This window comes from Rhinolophus sinicus, linkage group LG03 (assembly GCF_036562045.2).
Source record: "Rhinolophus sinicus isolate RSC01 linkage group LG03, ASM3656204v1, whole genome shotgun sequence".
Taxonomy (NCBI): Eukaryota; Metazoa; Chordata; class Mammalia; order Chiroptera; family Rhinolophidae; genus Rhinolophus; species Rhinolophus sinicus.
This window is the reverse complement of record NC_133753.1, coordinates 167,220,150-167,240,023: the sequence shown is the minus strand read 5'-3', so window position 1 is coordinate 167,240,023 and position 19,874 is coordinate 167,220,150. Positions and strand designations below refer to the sequence as shown.

The window sequence follows — 19,874 nt, the reverse complement described above, 5'->3', positions numbered from 1 at the left end:
GTTTTTTTTTTTAATTTTTAAATTTATTTGCTGTTTTAAATGATAGTCAAATAATTAGTAGACTCTTCTCAAGATAAGTTTAAAATGGTATTTTTCTTAAGAGACTTGTTAAAATAGTCATGTAAAAAGTAAACTCTTGGGTTTTCTTTTGTTAGAATTAATCATTTGCTTCAGAGAATCACTTAATCAGTTCTTTTTAGATCATAGAGCTTTGATCTACTAGGGATTCTCAAGGTAATCTATTTGACGCATTCTTATTTTTAAAATGAGACTAACGTATGGGATTTGCTGTTATGTGGCTAATTAGTGGCAAAGCTGGAAGTGGTCCACAGCCTTGACTCCATTGCTCTGTGCTGCCACACTATTATACGTAACGCTATCTTATATTTGTACATACTTTCATATTCTTATTGGACTTTCTCTACACCCTATTTTAGGGATGAGAAAACCTGTTCAGAAAGTTTTAGTAAGTTACATAGTATGTGGCAGTTGACCTGTACTCTCATACTCTTTACTATAATTAAGGAATTTCTGCAAATGCCTGCGAGTTTAAAATGTTCTTTTTATTAAGTGTTTTTGATGTGCAGTTCTAAGTGTTAGGGAAGGGGCCTTGGAATGGAATTTCATCTTGACCTTTTACAAACCTCAGCCTAGCAAAATAATTAGGAAAAGCCTTATGAAGAAAGAATGATAATTCCGTTTGTAACTCCAGGATCAATGGTGCCTACTTCAGTAAGGATACTAAGAAATCTTTTGATTGTCCCATCTGCATCACGGTCTTTGTACTTGTGTGAGTACCAGGTTGGGGGATGATTTTTTATAAACTTTCTAACTAATCTGAACCTTTGAACCTGTAATTACGGATAGACACCTCCATATTCCTTAAAATCACATTTTTACATATCTGCATCCTAATCTAAAAATAATTCAGATCATTTCATTATCATTCCATGAATATTTAACTTTAAAATATTGTTAAAAGTATTATTAAATAATTTGGTAGGAATATATAAATGAAGCCACTAAGATTCTTAATTTTAAAACCTGATTGATAATGAATTATTCTCAGTAAGAATTTGGAGATTTGGGGCATCTATTACTCTCTTAATCTTGTGCAGTATTGGTTATTTCTAGCTATCAGTGGTACCAGTTTCCCCAAAAATAAGACTGGGTCTCATATTAATTTTTGCTCCAAAAGACGTATTAAGGCTTCTGTTCAGGGGATGTCATCCTGAAAAATCACGCTAGGGCTTATTTTCCAGTCAGGTCTTATTTTTGGGGAAACACGGTAATAGAAACTAGAGAAAATAAAACCTACCAATAAACCTAATCCATTTTAGGCCATGGATCCTCAAAGTGAGCTGCTTGGGTGTTTTTAAAACTCAATACCCAGATTGGACCTCAGACTATATAACCTTTCACCCCTAGAAATATTTTTTTTTTTAAGCTCTCCAGGTGATCGCAGTAGGAATCAAAGGTGAGAACCACTGATTCAGGCCTTGTTATTCAAGTGTGTTCCATGGACCAGCAGCATCCTGGTGTCTACCCTAGACCTACTGAGTTGCAGTCTATTTTAATGACATCTCCAGTTGATTGCTGTGGATAATAACATCTGATAAACATAGGCAAAATAGCGTATTCTTTTGCTTCTAGTAAATCTCTCGCGGAGGTCACGAGCCATAGAGAAAATGATTTGTTTTAACTTCCAAGAGAGTTAACTGGCCAATATTCATGGTAGAGTATGTCAAATAGTGGTAGGAGCATATAAAATAAAATTTAAAAATTCTGATTTTTTACTATTCTCTCAAAAGCAAAATGAGCCATAAATCTTTGGAAATTATGCACAGTCTAATTTCAACTGATGTTCATTAATAGGGAAAGACCATGTGGTAACAAATGAAAACCCTACTAGTTACGTACCTCTCAATATAGTGTTGTGCTGTAAATTTCCATTTACTATCAGGTACTTGTAAAACATTTGTTATCCCCACTAGGCTCAATAAATGAGAAGCTTGCAAATTGTTTCATTTTATTCTAGATATGATATATATCAAATTACATTTTGATATTCCTGGTCCCCCCATTTATATGTTAAATATTTTTATGTCTGGATTGTTGAGTCTGGGTTTCACTTTCATTACTCCTTTATATACAAGTTGGGTCTTTTTCCTACCCCATGCCACTAGAGTAGCTTTGTAAAGCTATTTTTCCTTTATCTCTACTTACTTTCTGTCACTAACATTAGTTTCCTTTTCTAAATCCCATGACCAGTTCTCTCAACCTCAAATTATCTTTAACAGAAGTGACTCATAATTTCTGTAGTTCATATATTCTGGAACTGAAATTCTTTGTTACTAACAGTGAAAGTACATAGATGAAATGGTGTGCACACGAATTTTCCAAAGTAACTGTTCGTTGGGAAAGGAGTATTGTGCTTTTAAATTAGATGGTTTTTCAAGCAAATAATACTGGCTATTTGTGTTCAGTGTCAGAATATGTTGAATTGCATGTTAAAGAGGGATTTCTAAGGTGATTCTGAGGGTTTGTGAAGAAAGGAACCATTTTGCCTGTGGCCAGTGCTTAGCTATGAGTGTCCGTATGTATATTACACCAATCATTGAGCGTAATGCGTTTAATTGTATCCATTCATTTTTTGTAGTACCTTCTTTGAACCAAGCACTGAGCGAGGTTTAGGAAAGACAAACATGTAAACAAATCACTGTTATGAAAGTAACTATAGAAGTCAATAAGGGCACAGTGTTGTGGAGTCACTTTTGAGAGGAACTTTTAGTTACAGCCAGTAAGTTTACCTGAAATGGTAAGAAGAAACCTGCAGGGGAGGACAAAGTGAGTATGCTAATCACATTAGACCCTCATTCCACAGTAAAAAGTGTGGGTTTGACCATAATGAGAAACCACTGAAAAGTTGAAGCAGGAGAATGGTGTGATAAACTGCATTTCACAAATGCCACTTTCTAGCAGCATCAAGGATGGACTGGAGGAGGCAAGATTGGAAGCAGTAACACTGGTTAAGAGAATGCATATTAGAAAAATCCGAAGGAAAAACGACGATGGCCTACACAAAGGCAGTGACGATATCCTTTGTAATAGGAATAAATTAATTAGGCGATATGAGGAGGTAAGATCAAAAGGACTTGGGCTCCAGATTGCTGTTCAGAGTTACTAAAAGCATGGAGTCTAGGGGTAAATCCCAAATTGTTTTCTTGAGTGCTGGGAGAGATGATGGCACGATTGAGAGACAGAAATTATAGGAAGAGACACTCGCAAGGAAAAACAGTTCAATTTTGAATCTGGTTTGAAGTGCCTGTGGGACATCTGGAATGCTTTTCCACCAGATTTCTGTATACTCATTCATTCCCTATTCCCTTCAGGTTTTTGCTTAAATGTCACTTTCTCAGTGAGGTCTTCCCAAACCAGCCTTTTTTTCAAAAAAAATGTCACTTCTCCAAGATTCCCCTTCCTTGTTTTATTTTAATCTGTAGTGCCTGTTTCACTTGTTTTGCTCCCCGTCTGTTGAAAAGGTAAGCACCAGGAGTGTGGAGATTGTGGTCTGTTAGATTCATTTCTGTATCTCCAACACTAAGAACAATTCCTGGCACAGAGCAGATGCTCAAAAAAATTTTGACTAAGTGCAGGAATCTACATAAGAAGATTCCTTAGCAATCATGTATCCAGATCTTAAGTTCAGGGAAAAACAGATGTGTGGGGATAATGATACAAGATACTGTCAGCATATAAGTAGACCTGAAATCATTCATAGAGGAAGAAAAAAAAATGACCTAACAAGAATTAGTAAAACTTGAAAAAAAGAGGGTCAGTTTCAGAAGCATAGGGAAACAGCAATATGTAATCTCTTTTAAATGCTACTTGACTCCGTTACCTGTATTTTAATCATTCAAAGCAGAGGTGTTTATATATTTCAACAATTGATGTGGCCAGATAATTATTTCTTCCCCTAAAGATCTCTATAGTGTACTAGAAATATACATGTATAATAGCTGAAGTGTTGATTTCATAGAACTTGAGTTTTTACAAGTCCTTAAGATAAAAAATAGCTAAGTTTTGGGGCAAAAGCTAAATTACTTTTGTATGTTTTTTAAGTGGGTCTTAACATACAAATTTAGTATATGAAAAGTTCCAGTTTACAAAAAAAGGTATATTAAGGGTAACAATTGAATTTATTAGAAGGCATTTTCAGGATTCCTATAGTACAGAAATTTTTGGCAAGCTCTATCTCATTCAGGCCCAAGGGTTACTGGCATTGGACCTTTAGCCCTCATGGGATGTCCTAATATGACATCTTCGATTTTCTTACTACGTCCTCTTTCACTCCCTGCAGAACCACCAGTGTCAGAATTGTGACATAAATTTTACAAAGTTTTATTTATGTTTGCTTTAACAACTGATTTTGGTCAGTCTGTAATTTTGCCAATACACATTTTTCAGTAAATAAGTTCCCAAGTAGTGAAGAGCAGCTAAACACACACACACACACACACACACACACACACACACACACAATTTCAGATAAGTTTTTAAAACCCTAAATAAAATACTTGTCTTCCTATTGATGTGAGTATATTTAAACTTTATGCTGTGATTCAGTTTATGTATTCTAGGAGATTTAGTATTTCAGAAAAGTGCTATTCAAGAGTTTCTTAATGCATTATGTAGATTGCTGATGAATTGTCAATTTAGAAGTTTAGTGCGTGTTACTGAAAAGTCAAAATGATTTCTAAAGGAGTTGAGACACAAGTATAATATTTTTGTCTATCAAGGATGCCTCACTTAGAAAAGATTCAGAAGTCAACAATGGAGCCAATTAAGTTAAAAGATAAGATCTATAGTAAGGGTCTTGGAATTTAGCAAGGAGAACAATCTGAGGAGTTACGTAACATAGTCATCAAGTAGCAGGTAAATATGACTAGAAATAAAAAAGAAATTGGCCAAGTTCAGTAAGGAGATAGATTAGGAAGACCATGAAAAAACATTGGCAAAAGATATTTGTTAAGCTAAGTGGAGATGATAAAATCTCATTCATCATTTTTCTTTATATAGCAAGAATTCCTTTTTAGGAAGTGTTTGAGAGTATCACCATGTGTGTCCTCATCCATTTTAGAGTGTTTATAGATTTCCAAGTATAATTTGTAATACAGCCCATTTATTTTGTAGTATTTAACTTCTCTACATTAAGAAACATGTTAGTATATTTTGTTGTGATACATAACAGTGAGAAAGAAACTAGGATATTGTGAATTTGTTTATTTCAATTGAGGAGAAACTAATGTGTTCCCTCAAGTAAAATCCACCTTTGTGTGTAATACTTCAGCTGCATACAAATTTGAGGATCTCATTTTTGTTTTTGACAGTGAATATTTTCCTTCTGTAATAATTGGCCTCAGTGTGGGAACGTCTTATATTTCCGGATGCAAATTGCTAAGGATTGAGACATTTATGACAAATTGTGGGGACTTGGATTGCCAGTTTTATTTTAAGTTCCCTTTTCTTCCTCCTCTAACATTGCCCACATTGAATTCCATTCTTTAAAATGCTAGTACAATGGAAATACCTGTTTTCTATAATGTAGGAGACAGAGCTTATATCGATTTAGGGTGCCACGTTTTATCCCAAATAACCCAATGCTGAGCCATGGCAGTATCTGCCAGGCAGAGAAATGACTTCACACACAGGGTTGACACCACTGGCCCAACTCCAGGAATGGCCAACGTATTACAAGAACAGTAACTATATGTTTATTAACGTCTGAGCCCATGATGAGTGCCTTAAAAAGAATGACTCACGTGTAATTTTTTGAAGAGCCCTGTGAGAAAGGTTTGTCAAAAAAAAAAAAAAAAAAAAAAAAGTTTGTCATTATTATTTTGAGATAATAAAACTGAAAAGAGGGTAACTAATTTGTCCAAAATCACATAGCTAGTGGGTATAATGAGGTACCCAATCAAGCAACTCCCTAAATGAAAAAAAGGGAAAAAAAGAATGCCAGTCCATTCCTCAGTTTTCTGTTTGGAGTAGGTCAGACGTGCCTCAAAATTGAAAAATTATTTGATAAAAGCTAAATTTTATATAAAAGTTTAATCATTTTGTTTGTTTTTGTTTCATCTCATGAAAAACTATAACTCAATCCTATGGCTCTCTATCTAGGATAGAATTGAGAATTAGAAAATGTATAGAAACTGTTACAAATTTGCAAGTTAAACCCAGCCTTTAAAGTCTTTTTTTTTTTTCCCCTAGAACTCAGTTTATTTTTATGGCTTCAAATCTTGTCTTAAGTTTTTTTCTGTTTTTCTTTTTTAAATTAGTTTCAAGTGTGCAAAGCAATATAATAGACATTTATACCCATCAAAAAGTGATAACCCATCCAATCTGTTATCCCTCTGATATCATAAATAGCTGTTACTATACCATTGACTATATTCACTATGCTGTACTCCACATTCCGTGACTACATATATGTATGTTTAATTATAATCGATATTCAATATTATTCAATTTCAACTTCAGGTGTATAGCGCAGTGGTCAGGCATCTACAGTCTATGAAGTGATCCCCCCGATAAGTCCAGTACCCATCTGGCACCCCACATAAACTTTACAGCATTATTGATTATATTCCCCATACTATATTTCACATCCCCATGACCATATTGTGACTATTAATTTGTACTTTCTAATCCCTTCACCTTCTCCTCCATCTGCACCCTCCTCCTATCTAGTAACCATCAGTTGTTGTTGTTGTTTTCCTATATCTCTGAGTCTATTTCAGTTTTGTTTGTTCATTTATTTTGTCATTTAAATTCCACATGTAGGTGAGATCATATGGTATTTATCTTTTTCAGTCTGATTTATTTCACTTAGCATAATATTTTCTAGGTCCATCCATGTTGTTGAAAATGATAAGATTTCATATATGTGTGTGTGTGTGTGTGTGTGTGTGTGTGTGTGTGTGTGTGTATATATATATATATATATATATATATATATATCTCCAAGCAATACTTCATTGTATAAATGTACCACAGCTTCTTTATCCCATCGTCTATTGATGGGCATTTCGGTTGTTTCCATATCTTGGTTATTGTGAATAGCACTGCAATAAACATAGGGGTGCATATATTTTTTTGAATTAGTGTTTTGGATTTCATTGGATGGATACCCAGCAGTGGAATTGCTGGGTCATAAGGTAGTTCTGTTTTCAATTTTTTGAGGTACCTCCATACTGTTTTCCATAGTGGCTGCACCAATCTGCAATCCCACCAACAGTGCATGTGGGTTCCCTTTTCTCCATATGCTCGCCAACACTTGTTGTTTATTGATTTATTGATGACAGCCATTTTGACAGGAGTGAGGTGGTATCTCATTGTGGCTTTTATTTGCATTTCTCTAATGATCAGTGAGGTTGAGCATGTTTTCATATGTCTGTTGGCCATCTGTATGTCCTCTTTAGAAATATGTCTCTTCACGTCCACTGCCGATTTTTTAATTGGGTTGTTTGCTTTTTTTTTTTTTTTCCGGTGTTGAGTTGTTTGAGTGTTTTTATAGATTTTGGAAATTAACCCTTTATCAGATGTATCATTGGCAAATATCTTCTTCCATTCCGTAGGATGCCTTTTTGTTTTAGGATGGTTTCCTTTGCTGTGAAAAAAACGTTTTAGTTTGATGTAATCCCACATGTTTATTTTTTCTTTTGCTTCCTTTGCCCAGGGGGATATATGAGTAAAAATGTTACTATAGGTAATGACTGTGAATTTACTTCCTGTATTTTCTTCTGGAAGTTTTATGGTTTCAGGTCTTACATTTAAGTCTTTAATCCATTTTGAATTTATTCTTGTATATGGCATAAGGTGATACAGCTTCATTTTTTTTTTTTGCATGTACCTATCCAGTTTTCCCAGCACCATTTATTAAATAGACTGTCTTTCTGCCAGTGTAAACTCTTGCTTCCACTGTCATAGATTAAATGACTATATAGGCATGGATTTATTTCTGGGCTCTCTATTCTGTTCCATTGATTTATGTGTCTGTTTTTATGCCAATATCATGCTGTTTTGATTACTATAGCCTTGTAGTATGATTTGATGTCAGGTATGTGCTACTTCCCACTTTGTTCTTATTTCTCAAGATTGCAGTGGCTATTCAGAGTCTTTTATGGTTCCATGTAAATTTCAGGATTATTTGTTCTAGTTCTGTGAAAAATGTCATTGGTAATTTGATAGGGATTACGTTGAATCTATATATTGCCTTAGGTAGTATGGACATTTTAACTATATTAATTCTTCCTATCCATGAGTATGGTATATGTTTCCATTTATTTGTATCTTCTTTAATTTCTTTCTTCAATGTCTTATAATTTTCTGAGTACAGGTCTTTTACTCATGTGGTTAAACTTATTCTTAAGTATTTCATTGTTTTTGAAGCAATTGTAAATGGGATTGTTTTTTTAATTTCTCTTTCTGATAGTTATTGGTGTATACAAATGTAACTGATTTCTGAATATTAATTTTGTATCCTGCTACTTTACTAAATTCATTTATCACTTCTAATAGTTTTTTGGTGGAATCTTTGGGGTTCTCTATACATAGTATCATGTCAACTGCATATAATGACAATTTTACTTCCTCGTTTCCAATTTGGATGCCTTTTATTTCTTTTTCTTGTCTGATTGCTGTGGCTAGAACTTCCAGTACTATGTTGAATAAAAGTGGAGAACGGGGACATCTTTGTCTTATTGCTGATCTTAAGGAGAATGCTTTTAGCTTTTCTCCATTGAGTATGATGTTAGCTGTAGGTTTATTATATATGGCCTTTATTATGTTGAGATATGATCCTTCAATTCCCATTTTGCTAAGAGTTTTTATCATAAATAGATGCTGGATTTTGTCAATTGCTTTTTCTGCATCTATTGATATGACCGTATGATTTTTATTTTTCATTTTGCTAATGTGGTGTATCACATTAATTGATTTGCGGATATTGAACCAACCTTGAATACCAGGAATGAATCCCACTTGATTGTCATGTATGATCTTTTTAATGTATTGCTGAATTCGGTTTGGTAATATTTTATTGAATATTTTTGCATCAATGTTCATTAGGGATATCAGCCTATAGTTTTATTTTTTTGTAATGTCTTTGTCTGGTTTGGGTATCAAAGTAATAGTGGCCTTGTAAAATGAGCTTGGGAGTCTTCTTTCCTTCTGGATTTTTTGGAATAGTTTGAGGAGAATAGGTGATAATTCTTTTTTGAATGTTTGGTACAATTCACCTGTGAAGTTATCTGGTCCAGGGCTTTTGTTTATTTGTATCTTGTTGATTACTGATTTAATCTTGTTGGTAGTAATTGTTCTTTTCAGATTTTCTGTTTCTTCTTGATTCAGCCTTGAAAGATTGTATGCTTCTAGGAATTTATCCATTTCTTCCAGATTGTCTGATTTGTTGGTGTATAGTTTCTTGTAGTATTTTCTTAAATTTTTTTGTATTTCTGTGGTGTCTGTTGTCACTTCTCCTCTTTCATTTCTGATTTTAGTAATTTGGGTCCTCTCTTTCTCTTGATGAGGCTGGCTAAAGGTTTGTCAATTTTGTTTATCTTTTCAAAAAACTAGCTCTTGGTTTCATTGACCTTTTGTATTGTTTTTTTGGTGTCTATTTCGTTTAATTTGCTCTGATCTTTATTATTTCCTTCTTGTAGTCCCTTTGGGCTTATTTTGCTGTTCTTTTTCCAGTTATTTTAGGTGTAAAGATAAGACCATTGATTTGAGATTTTTCATGTTTCTTTAGGTAGGCCTGCATTGCTATGAATTTCCTAAGTAGGACTGCTTTCACGGCATCCTATAGATTTTGGGTCAGTGTGCTTTCATTTTCATTTGAATCAAGATATCTTTTGATTTCTTCTTTGGTTTTGTTGACCCATGTATTATTTAGTAGCATTTTATTTGGTCTCCATGTGTTTGTGTGTTTTCTGCTTTTCTTCTTGTAATTTATTTCTAGTTTCATAGCACTGTGGTCAGAGAAGACACTTGATATGATTTCAGTCTCTTAAATTTTTTGAGACTTGTTTTGTGGCCTAGCATGTGGTCTATCTTGGGAAATGTTCCATGTGCACTTGAAAAGAATGTATATTCTGCTGCTTTGGGGTGAAATGCTCTAAAAATATCGATTCAATCCAACTGGTCTAATGTGTCATTTAAAGCCACTGTTTCTATATTGATTTTCTATCTGGAGGATCTGTTCATTGGTGTTAAGAGGGTGTTGACGTCCCCTAGTATGATATGTTATTGTTGATCTCTGTCTTTATGTTGGTTAATATCTGTTTTATATATTTAGATACTCCTGTGTTGGGTGCATAGATGTTTGCTACAGTTATGTCCTCTTGTTGGATTGATCCCTTTATTATTATGTAGGGCCCTTCTTTGTCTTTTATTATAGTCTTCGTTTTAAAATATATTTTGTACAATATAAGTATTGCTATCCCAGCTTTTTTTTTTCATTCCATTTGCATGAAATATCTTATTCCATCCCTTTACTTTTAGTCAGTGTGTGTCTTTTGATCTGAGGTGAGTCTCTTATATGTAGCATATGCAAGGGTCTTGTTTTCTTATCCACTCAGCTACCCTATGTATTTTGATTGGAGCATTTAATCTATTTACATTTAAAGTGATTATTGATAGGTACATAGTTATTACCATGCTATTATTTGTATTTCTAGTCTTTGTCAGTTAGTTTGTTTTCACCTTTCTTCTGCTTAAAGAAGCCCTTTTAACATTTCCTGCAATACTGGCTTGGTGGTAATGAATTCCTTTAGCTTATTCTTTCCTGGGAAATTCTTTATTTTAAATGATAACCTTACTGAGTAGAGCAGTCTTGGTTGTAGGCCCTCGTTTTTCATCACTGTGAATATTTCCTGCCACCCCCTTCTGGCCTGCAAAGCTGCTGTAGAAAAGTCAGCTTATAGTATTATGGGAGCTCCTTTGTAGGTAACTCCCTGTCTTTCTCTTGCTGCTTTTAGGATTCTCTCTTGTCTTTAACCTTTGCCATTTTAAGTATGATATGTCTTGGTGTGGACCTGTTTGGATTCATCTTGTTTGGGAATCTCTGCACTTCCTGGGCTTGTATGTCATTTTCTTTCACCAGGTTAGGGAAGTTTTCGGTCATTATTTCTTCAAACATGTTCTCGATCCCTTGCTTGCTCTCTTCTCCTGCTAGTATTCCTATGATGCAAATTTTGTTGTGCTTGATGTTGTCCCACAGGTCTCTTAAACTATTTCATTGTTTTTTATTCTTTTTTCTTTTTGGTCTGATTGGGAGAATTCTACTACCTTGTCTTCTAAATCACTGATTTGATCCTCTGCTTCATCCAGTCTGCTGGTAATTCCTTCTAGTGTATTCTTCATTTCAGTTATTGTGTTTTTTATTTCTAACTGGTTATTTTTTATGATTACTATATCCTTTCTTATGCTTGCTATCTCTTTGTTGAAATTCTTGATAAGTTCTTTAAGTATTCTTATAATCAGTGTTTTAAACTCTGTCTCTGGTAAGTTGATTGCCTCTGTTTCATTTGGTTCCATTTCTGGAAGCCTTTCTCAAGTGTTTACTTGGCATCTATTTATTTCACACCTGTTTTTAGCAAACTTGTTTTAAAATAATTTTTAAACCTACTATGTTAATTCATGCATTATTTCAATAAACATTTATTTACCAAACATCTTAAGTACCAGGAAGTATGCTACCCTTGGGTATACAATGACGAGTTGATAAATTTTTCCCTGAATTTTGTCAGCAAGTTAGATATTAGAGAGAAATGACCACAAGCATCCAAGCTGACAGGGAGGTGACAGCAATGAGTAGTGACAGCTGACAGCTCAGGGGGATCCTGAAGCATCATCAGAAGAATAAGTCTAGGGCTTAGAGTGATAGAGTAATTCCCTGGGGCCTGAAGACTACTGTGTTATAGTAGCTGGAGTTCATATTGAGGAATAGATTGAATTGCATTCCGTGCATTCTGATAAGTCAAGGAAATATAATGTTTTTCAAAATGATTTTTCCTTTAAAATTATTAAAAGATAGGGGTACTTAAATAAATCTGTAGCTGTCATACCTAGAATGACAGGTCCAGGTAGCCAGAGATAATCTTAATAAGAAGACACAAATCATTGCTGAAAGATGAATTCTTGTTAAGGAGAAAACATCCCAATAGATTTGAGTTGTAAAATTTATTCAGAAGTGGGAGGTCCTCTGAGTTCAAGTCTAAGTTCCAGAAGTTTTATGTCTGGAATTTTTCATCAAGTCCTCGTGTAAACATTGACTAGAACTTTTTGTTTGACACCATTGTGAAAAATTGCCCTGTGAATATAAAACATTTTAATCTTTCGTTTCAGCTCATTGATCCTGTGACCATAATTTATAGTTTTTCTTCCTCTCCAAGTGTATTGTGGACAATGGTAGAAGTCAATTTTGATTTGTTTTGTTTTTTTGGATGAGGTGGAGGAGAGGAAAATTGAAAATACATTGCACCACATGGCTCTGAATTATTTAGAATCATGAAAGGTTGATGCTGTAAGGAACCTTATATATATTATCTGACCTACTCACTTCATGATACAGATGTAAACTGAGGCCCAGAGAGGGTTGTTAACTTGGTCAAAGTCACATGAATGGAGTATTTCATAGGTCTGCATTCCTGTTTGATCCATCCCATTCCAATTTCTTACCTATTTTCTTGTCACCAATGAATATTGGAAAGTGGTTGGGATAGGGAAACAAGGAACATGGTGGGATATTTAAATGCCTTAAATCCTCCTTGTTTTCAAATAATTCTTCATCTTGGGGCGAGGCAATTTCTCTCTCGGCATCAGAGACCCAAACCCTCCTTTGACGTCTGGTTGTCCACTCCTTGGAGTATTTATCTTCTGCTAGAGAAAGACTCTGCCTCCTGCCTTTCTTCTTCTGAGAACCATTGCATTCTTCTGACAACCATTTACTAAGTACTGACTACGTGCCAGGCACTGTACCAGCCCTCAGTGACACAGAGTGAATAGAGAAGATCACAGTCCCTTCCTTCCAGGGAAATCCAGTCTAGGATGGGGAGCAGACGGCGAACATGCAATCATAGCCCTGCACTGGGTGCAGAAAGAAGACATGGACAGGACTATGGCAGCTCAGACGGCGCCCTTACCTCAGCCTGGCTTCACTAGGAGGTACCGTCAGAGCTTAGTGATGATAAATGCCAGCCCACATTGCTCTTCCATTACTTTCTAGAGAGATGAGGCAAAGAGAACTGAGAGCATTCCTCTTTAAGCCCTCTCAAATTTACTTGGTAACATTTTTCTCATCTACGTCATGGTGTCTGTATAATCTCCTAAGCTCCCTAGATGTTAAATATTTACGGTAAAGAGTGAACAAACAGAAGAGACATCATGGAGAAAAGAGATCACATTGCCTCCCACCCTCAGAAATAAGTGAAAAGGGCATAAGTAGAATCAGAAATACGGACCAGCGATCACGACAGAAGCAATTTTGAAAGATTCTGGAGCCTTTTTATTTTCCATATTTTTGTTATCTTCTGTTTCTCTCTCATGACTAACAGCAAAACAGTGAAACCAGAAAAGAGAGATTGATGCCTTCCTTCAGCAAGGAAGGGGGTGTTGAGGAGGGGAGTGTAGGACGTTATGTCCTACGCACAGCCATTCTTGGATAAGAGGATTCCAGGACTGAGGGGGTGGTGGCAGCCACCTCAGGACCAGGGAAGCAGCCTACTGTCAAGAAAAGGGAAGTGACAGGGAGCTGCCAGAGGCTGGACAGTGGGGGGATCTACTAGGGTCTTTCCTATCTTTCTATGCATTTTATCTTTGGTTTTAAAATTCAGGGGGAAAAAACCTTTAATAAACAGTAACAACTTTTCTTTTGAGTAGTACATTTCAGTAAATGGCCCACATGCATTGGATGTGGTGGAAGGAAAGGAGCTTGTCTGCAAAAAGGAGAAAAGAAGAACATATTTTACGAGGAGGAATGAACTCAGAATAGATCTCTGACCCTTGTGTCTCAATGGTATTCTCAGTCCCAGGGAAAGGAAGTGGGATGACGTGTGGAATGTGAGGAAGTGGGAAGAACTGAGACAAAATTAATTATCATTAAATGAGTTACATAATTTAAAAAAAAAAGAGTCTGTTAGCACTGTACTAAATTTCTCACTTAGCCCTAACTTCTTGCCTAGAACTAATAGAAGTTAAGGTTGGAATTTTTCCTGCCTTTCTGGGAATCATTTTTCACCCTTACCTCTGGCTTCTATACTTTCCCTAAGTTACAGTAAAATATAGTGGGAAATGTGGTGAGTAGACAGGAAATACAGAGAAAGACAAGCCCCTTTTATAGTGGTTTGTACTGGAATTAATCACATGTGGTCTTTTAGATGAATTAGAAAGTTTCATTGTCAGGGTCAACAATGTAATACAACCAGATTTTATATTTGAGTCTATGGAAAGGGTGTTGCACACCAAAAATTACATGTTATTTGCTACAATTACTGAAGATCATATAGGTGTAAGTGTTTGCAAGAACATTGCATTTGTGAATAATCCCATGTGAATCACAGAAGAAATCATCCATACCATTCTCAGAGGACTCCGTGGCCGTGGCAGCGCAAGCATGAGCATTAGCCTGTGAGTCAGGAGATCAGGATGTGCCCAGGCCCTGCCACTGGGTTTTGTGACTTGAAATAATTTCATCTTTCTGAGCCTGTATTTCTTCAAGTAGAATGAGGAAAGACAGGTGGCCTTGATTTCATAGTCTCTGTTGCAGATCTCTGATTCTACTTGTTGCAGTAGCAATAATTGCTTGTTAACTTTTCCAGCAACATAAATCTTCAGTGACTCTCGGGTTCAAAAAGAATCTGTTTTGCACCATATTCCAAAAACTGCCAAATTTTGGGTTTGGCTGACTGGCTAAAGAGAGCAGCCTGTTAGAAGGACCAAAGTCCACAGCTGAGGGTCATTTATTTGGAATGCCTTGCCAAAATAATTCAAAGTTGTTGGGGACCTTTAAACTTGAGAATAGGAGAGAAACAGTCATTTAATACACTTTCTCAATAGGTGCATAAAAATGTTGAGGTTTACAAATATTTTTGGATAGTTTACCACATTCCAATGGTGTGCCAAGTTACATAGTCCTGCCACTTTCCTGCTTGCTGTTTCACTCCCCATCAACCTTGCTTGCGGTCCCAAAAAACTAGGCAATGAGAAAACGCAGGTCTTTTTTTTCTGGAATATTCTTTCAGTGTGGTCAGTGGTTCTCAAACCAGGCAACACATTAAAATTAACCAGGGAGTTTTAAAATCACACTGATGACTGTGTTCCACCCCCCAGATAATTAAATCAGAGTCCTGGGGGAAGGAGTCCAGGCATGTGAATATTTACAAAGCTCCCCCAAAGGTGTCTCTTAGCTGTAGCCGGGTTAAACCACGGTGCTTCATCACTGAGTAGGCCAGTTGGCTTTAATGTGGCCACAATACCAGTCAGCTGTCTGGCTAAGAAAAAGAGATAGTGCATAGAAAAAAATGTGAAACTGTAGATTAATTGATCTCCACTACTGAAAAGGCAACTGTAAAGGTTGATGAGGGGAATGTATTTCTTTAGCTATAATGCATCGTTGTGGGATTTGTCTATACTTTTATGTGTCTTTGACTTGCTATAATAAATTCAAAATTAGGCCTAATATTGACCAATTTGTGACTATTTATTGATGCCTTATACATGTACACATGTTACTAGATACAGTCGGGTGAGGGTACCAAAAAGTAGAGGAACTTGGTTCCCACTCCTTGAAGGATGGAGCTTGTAAGTCTTGGAAGCAAGAATTATGTAAAACAGAACAAGACTTCAAAATCACATTTTGTACAGAGAGTAAAAGCTAAAAATGTTGACAATGGGAAGATAAAATAATTGGCTGGACTCACCTGGGTAGATGGCATTTGAGTATGAGCCACCTGAATGTCTTCTTTCACTTATTCGGCAGGCAGCAGTGATAAGAACATTGAACTAGAAAATCTTAGCTCTATCACAGATGAGCTGTGTGACCTTGGGCAAGTCATGTTACCTTTATGATCCTCAAATTTAGACTTATGAGCGTTAATCTGAAAAAATGGGAAAAATGATAAAATTTTCCTCATAGAGGTACAAGGAGTAAATGATATGATTTAAGCAAAATACCTGGGAATTAGTAAGAGTTGTATTTAACTTAGTTCTAGCCCTCCTTCCTATTGCCTCTTTTCACCATATGTACCACCTGGGCACCAGATGACTTGTGGGGGGGGGGGGGTATAGTGCAGAAACGGCGTCTCATACCTTTTCCTATCATAATTCCTACCATCCATCTAAGATGGTGTTAAAACCAGGAAGAGTGGACCCACTCCCTCTACAGTTACCCTCAGCAAGAGATGGGCTAGCCAGATCCTTCTCAGCCTTTATAATACTTTCATTTCTTCACATTCACATACGTATGCATGTCCCACCTCATCGCACAGAGGATCGAGGTGAAAACCTAATTTTTGTAACTGACACAAGCCAATGAGAAAGAGGAACACAGAAGAGCACATGTCAGTTGTGAAGTTCATGGCAGGAAAAGTAACCCCTTCAAGGATACCAGTGCGTGCACACACAGAACCGCAGCCACCCACGCAGGAGGTCCTGGCTGTGTGCGCAGGAACACGGACGCTTGTGCAGCCTCGGTGCTGAGGCTGGTTCTGTACCAGCCATCACCCATTACTAAACTTCCCCTCAAATCAAATTAATTTTAATTCCTAGGTTAAACAGTAAGTGTTGTATTTCCCTCCATTTAATCCCCTTAATCCCTATGGCACCTGTTAATGATTATTTGACTATTATTCCTCAGCTACTCAGCTTTCTTTATCTGGGTGTTTCAGCCATGCATAAGTCATAAACAAACCACCGTTCTCTTAGCATTTCTAAGTCAGTTGCAAACAACAGAAAGCAGCCATGGTAATGTAAGCAATAACGGAATATTTTATAAGAAGATGAGGAAGCTCAGATAGGAAGAAAAAAAGGAAAGCACAAACCCCTGCTACAGAAATCACTTGTGTAGGACAGTGCAGCTGTTGGAACCGCCACCCCCAGACAACCACAACCAATCGTCTGGACTTAAAACTCAACCAGAGCTTCTGACAGTAACCTCTAATGGGAGGGAACAGGAGATTGGCCATCTAGAGGTCTGTCATGTGGGGCGGCCTGCAGGGTCTGTGCTCCCTCTCCCCACATAAGAACGCAGGATATGGTGAGGCCAAAAAGGAACACCCACGGAGCCATAGGTAGGGGAGTCATACCACTATAGTCTCGCTGGCAGCTGGGTTGGAGACACAGGAAGCAGGAGCCACACTGTCTGCAACCTGCTGTCCACTTCTCTGCAATCTGCAACCCGCACTCCGCCGTGCTAACTGCAATCCGTGCTTGCTAGCTCAGCCACCACCTTCTTGCTAGCCCCCATTTGCTGCTAGTGTAGCCACGGCAGTTATATTAGTGGCCAATGGTTCACTGGTTACAGCTGACAGCCAGCTAGCCACAGCTGATGGCCATCCAATCACAGTTGATGGCCATTTACTACCTGAGCCAGCACCTTTTTATGTGAGGCTGAGAGCCTGGAAACTGCTCTCTGGCGCTCTGTCTCCACAAGGTCACATGCCCACAATCTATGGACCAGGAAGCAGGACAAATTCAGTACTTCCATTCCCATCTCCATACCTTGGAATTCCACTCCTTTCCCCAACTACAAGTGTATGGGTGCTGGAGAGCTAAAACAACAGAAAATATCCACTAACCATTTCAGAACAGTAGAAGTAAGAAAACTAACATTTACTAAATCCCTTAGCAAGGCAGCCTCTGCGCTGGTGGGGGGGGGGCACAGGCCCAGCAGCCAGACTGGCATGGTTCACGTCCCAGCTCGGCCACGTGCGGGAATCAGCAATGGTGGTGCTGAGCGTGGAGCCCCTGGCAGTCTGACTCCAGGGCCGGCTGTCCCATCACTATTTAATTCAGTCCAGTTTTTAACTCTTATTCCTCATTGTAACAGAGACCCAATTAGTTAGGAAAACGTTAGACTGAATCCCTTTCAGGCGTCATATCTGCTGGGGGAAAAATTACCTAATCATATAAATTAGTTAATTACTTGACACAAATTTTCCTTTTTCCTCTTACCTTTTTTTCTGAATGCTTATCTTAAATCTTCAGTTTGCTCATGGGCTCCTGATATTGGAATGGGTGTCTGATTTGCCAGCAAGAGCTTAAGAACGAGTCCTATTGTCTGATTTAAAATGGTGGATCATTTAAATACTCAGAAGGTGTCTAAATTTTCAGCGTGGGAAATTCTCAGTAAGAGACTCGATATTAGTCCTGAAACACAATGGCAGTGCAGGAGACTCAGGGAACACTCGGTTCCTGCAGACTCAGGTCTCCTTAGGGTCACTTCAGGCCACTGACATCTCTTATCTCTGCTTTTCCCCAGCTGACATTTAGTTCTGGAAGGAAGTGGAAGCCAGGAAAGAGGAAGACGATATTGTACCTCCCCCCCTTCCCAGCATCCACTTGTCCTTGGCCTAAACATTGTTTTTCAATCCAGCTGTCAGACTTCAAGCATGGAGGAGCAGGAGCTAGAAAATATAACCAGATTTCCTGTTGGGCACCAAATATTAAGCAGGGAAGGCCACGAACTTTTAAATGAACAAGGTCCACCAGGGTTTTTACTCGTTTACAAGTAAATCTAAATTTGGAGGTGAGCCCAAGTTAAAATATAAAACATAGCAAGTGCTTCTCTTCCGCTTCCCTGAGTTTGCCAGGTATGGGGGTGGGAGGAGGACGGTGAATACTGAAAAAAGTATTCATTGTTTGTCAAATTCACATTTCACTGGGTGTCTAGCAACCTGGTACCTCAGGTTCATTTCTTCAACTCCATTGGCCCTGAGTGGCTTCGGTAGGGTGCCTGTTGTGAGGAGCAGCGGTGAATGGATTCCTGCTCAGGACTGGTCTTGCACCTCGTTTTGGAGCCTTTGTCGCAAAAATGGAGAAGGTGCCAATCTTTTCCTCCTGTGTTTAGAACACACTTATCTAAGCCTTTCAACAATAGCGCTGAATGTAAATGAATGTCTATTTAGCAATCCTCTTTTCTAGATCATTCATATATCCTAAAATAATCAGGTCATCACCTTTCTCAATTCAATCATCTGAGATTTAGTCCAAGGAGGTACCTAATTGCAAGACATCTTTACAGTAGTAGTAATGTTTATGATGCAATCTGATAATGTGAAAAAATAAAGTTATAAATTATAAGTGGGCTTATCTTGATAAATTAAGGAATATTAATTTAAAATGTGTCACTAAACAGAAACTAAGTCACAAGAACTTTGTAAAGGCAGGAACAACATAGCGGAGACAGAATCAGGTAGTGGGTAAGGGTCAAGCCTGGAGTTAGACCAGCTGGTTTCTTCTGATTATTTCAGTAACCTCCTGCTGTTTCCTAATCTGTAAACAAAGGGCCAAACTAATGGAGTTTTTTGAAAAGTAAGTGATATTCTGGACACTTTTGATAATGTTTCGTCCAGGAAAGCTCAAGACATTTTACCTATTTTATTTGCTTTATCTAAAATTTACCTCCTTGGAACTTGATAAATATCCATGAACATTGAGCGCATTTTCAATTTGTAAAGAAAACCATTCTACCAGCAGAAACAAAAATAGATATGCTTGTTTTCAAATAATGCCAATTTCTTTATGGGGAAGATGAAAATTAATGATATCTTATAGAGAGTTGAACATATCGGCCAATCATAGTTGGTAGCTTAAAC

At 37.2% G+C, this 19,874-nt stretch overlaps 1 protein-coding gene and 1 long non-coding RNA gene across 3 annotated transcripts in view; one reads left to right on the top strand and one right to left on the bottom strand.

Annotated features, from left to right (window-relative positions):
* ITGA1 (integrin subunit alpha 1) overlaps window positions 1–19,874 on the top strand; it is a 157,440-nt gene that overhangs the window by 13,205 nt on the left and 124,361 nt on the right. The gene's annotated exons all lie outside the window — the stretch shown is intronic.
* Window positions 14,511–18,989, bottom strand: LOC141570711 (uncharacterized). 2 transcript variants are annotated; one of them, XR_012495150.1, is made up of 3 exons: window positions 18,232–18,989; window positions 15,981–16,157; window positions 14,511–14,984 (listed from the first exon to the last, which is right to left on the bottom strand). It is a non-coding gene; the product is annotated as an uncharacterized LOC141570711 (long non-coding RNA). The 2 variants fall into 2 exon arrangements; XR_012495149.1 differs by having other exon boundaries at window positions 14,936–15,071.